This window comes from Papaver somniferum, chromosome 7, assembly GCF_003573695.1.
Source record: "Papaver somniferum cultivar HN1 chromosome 7, ASM357369v1, whole genome shotgun sequence".
Lineage (NCBI taxonomy): Eukaryota > Viridiplantae > Streptophyta > Magnoliopsida > Ranunculales > Papaveraceae > Papaver > Papaver somniferum.
Genome location: NC_039364.1, coordinates 202234232 through 202237373, shown reverse-complemented (window position 1 = coordinate 202237373; position 3142 = coordinate 202234232). Strand labels below are relative to the sequence as shown.

The following is a 3142-nucleotide window of genomic DNA, read 5'->3' as shown; positions in this document are numbered from 1 at the left end:
CTAATTACAACTTCTTTCTATCAATTAAAATCATACTGAAACTAACGAATAAGTTACTCTCAATGAATATTACACTTCCGATGATGAGAAACTTTAGAAAAAGTGATTAAATTAGTCGTGGGTACTAAACTTTCGATCGTACGATGTGTCTCTCTTGCGAATAACTTTATTGTTGATCCTGTTCGACAACAAAAAATTACGCAATCGTTAGAATTTGAAACAGAAAAATGGGAGCAATTATTGATTAGCATACGAAAAATCAAGCAAACAAAAAAACAGGCTCATACAAAAAATGAAAATATGTTTAGATATTTTGTGTGCAGAAATAGCGGCGGGCACTAATTGCACGGGATATTATTTCCTGATTTAGGAAATTTGTTTCAAATAAATGGTAAATACGACCTAAATATTATTCATTCAAAAATATTGTGATTTTATTGCTATGTTTCTTAATATTGTTCATTCAAAGATATTTTTAAATAAAGATGGTAATGATTTTATTGTTATGTTTCTTAATATTGTTCATTCAAAGATATTTTTAAATAAAGATGGTAAAAAATAATACAATTAGGTAGTCAAGTGATTTGTTGGATTAAGCTTGCGAAAAAAGTAACACAAAAATAAATAAATTTTAGTTATTTTTAAATATTGATTAATATTATTCCAAAAATAAATATTCTCTCTATTTATATGGTATATCGTCTCTCTATATAAATCATTCCATGTAACGCCAAACCGGCCATCATTTCGACGCAGCTTCTTTTTTCTGATGTTGTTTTGCTTTGCAGGTATTCTAAATCGATTGGCGCTATAAATGTTTTTTCAATCGGATTACTAATAGCATGACGACATTAAGAAATTGGTAAAACTCTTCGACACTTGATTTTCTTTTTTTTCTGAATATAGTGATCCATATATTTTACTCTGTGATGATTAAGAAATTTGTAAAACTCTTCGTCTCTTGATTTTATTTTTTTTCTGAATTTAGTGATCCATATATTTTACTCTGTGATGAGTATCTACTCAACTCATATATTTTGTTCTGTGACGATTCTCCGAAAATATTATTTTTATATTTTAAACAAACTAACCAAAATAGGATTTGTTAATTAGGTAAAATTATATGATTTGTCCGAAATAGATACTCTGTGATTTTTTCCTAACACAAATTATCCCCTGTATAAATCGGCCAAGCAGACCAAGTTCCCTCTCCCCTTTTCTCCCTGTTGGCGCTTCGTAATGGCTGGAAAAACTCAAGCTAAACAACATGCAAACCCATAACATATAGATCTGGTAATGATTTTATTTTTTATTTTTTTTTCTTCTATTTTCAGCTCTGCGATATTCCATTGTTGAATCAAAACAAAAACACCAGAAGTCCCCAAATCGACCATTAAATCCCGGGAACCAGAAGTTAAGCATCATCAAATGTGCAAGACTCTTCTTAATAAGTCCTCCAGTGAGGACAGTATAATACAAGCATCGAGTGGTTAAATTTCTTCTTCATACATGCTCCAGTGATCAGTAAGGACAATATAACCAAAGAACAGTAGAAGAAATATAGAGATTTTGAATGATTCAAGGTTTTACCGTTGGTTGGTATGTTTCTTTATCTACCAATTTTTACTTTCATATCTAATAGGATTTCAATAATTTATTTATTTTTGGGGAAGTTGAAATTTAGGGTTTACGTGTATTGGTCTTAATTTTTGTTTGTGTGTTTTTGTGGTTGTAGGCAGTGCGATGTTTTGTGATAGTAGACTTTTGAAGAATTGTTCATGCAGTACGATCTTGGTTATGTTTTTTTTTCTCTCCCACTCTTTCTCTACGCTTTTTCAAATTTTGGTTTGAATTTTTGATGTTTTACTTCTTAGGGTTTCCATTTATAGATATGAACGTTGTATGATCATGAGATGAGGGATAATTTTGGTTTTTTCTGGATGTGAAGTTACGAGCGTCTTTAGCATCGCCTAGATGAAAATGTAAGCATAACAAACCTTCATTCTGTTGATGATAAGTCGAATTTGTGATGCCTTTTGTATTTAGTGATGCATATATTTTATATTGTGACGATTATTTGCCCAACTTTCAAGATCCGAAGACCGTAAGTTACAGTCTGCCAAAAATCATCTAATGCTGATTATTGTTTGCCAAAAATCCTACTTCCAAAATTCCCATGCATCATTCTACCTTAAATTTTTCACAGACCCATTGTTTTAAGGAAGCTCTTAAATTTATTAGCACATAATATTGAAGTCTGAAAATTGCAAAGGCTACGGATGGTGTCATCTATTACATTACCCTCAATACGAGAGTTTAGATATCTTAGATGACTCCTTGCACTTGGTAATGCCATCGATGCTCTTTGGGGAAAAAAAATGGACAAAAAAAAGTGAAAAAAATAAGTGGACGGGAAAAAGAAAAAACCTATTTCTCTTAGGTTTCATCTTCTTCTGTTTTTCTTCCTCGAAGGTCTATTTTTCTTCGTCGAAGGTAAATTAAGGACACAGGAAATTCAAAGGTTAGTTGTCTAATCAACAACCTAATTCTTTTTCAACCATGACTGTATTCTTATTCTTTGTTGGTAAGTCTACTTCCAAATTTAAAAACTTTCATATTTCGATTTTAATTATGACGATTTAGTATCGCTGCCAAGATTTTGTTGAAAATCAATAGCGAAATTTACTTTTACTAAATTATCAGCGACCTCAATGTTGGATTCATGTGGATAAGAAACTTCTTTAAATGTTTGTCAGTGTTTTCCTTTTTGGCTTAGATTGGTGGTGACTTAAGGGATCCCTTGGAGGATGAAATTAAATTTTTTCCTACAAAGGTATCCTTTACTGAACTTGAAATTCAAATACACATTATTATATCATCAGTAGATATATTTTTGTTTCCATTATTTTCTTTTGATATTCAGTACAAGAATTGCATATAATTTCAATCTTCCAACACTATTTGTTTATCTGACATAAGCTCTGACTGGCCATCACTATTTTTCTCTCATCTCCTTGAGCCAATATCTAAATGTTTAATTTATGGAGGATGAACACTTCGGCATTATTATTTTAGAGGCAATGGCGGTGGAGAAGCCCGTTATCACATGCATTAGTAGTGGTCCTATTGTTGGGGAGAAGCA

General features: G+C 31.4%; 1 long non-coding RNA gene across 1 annotated transcript; it reads left to right on the top strand.

Annotated features, from left to right (window-relative positions):
- The first annotated feature begins 738 nt into the window (after positions 1–738).
- On the top strand, positions 739–2019 carry LOC113293970. The gene is made up of 3 exons (XR_003332645.1): positions 739–862; positions 1335–1599; positions 1736–2019. It is a non-coding gene; the product is annotated as an uncharacterized LOC113293970 (long non-coding RNA).
- The last annotated feature ends 1123 nt before the right edge of the window (positions 2020–3142 follow it).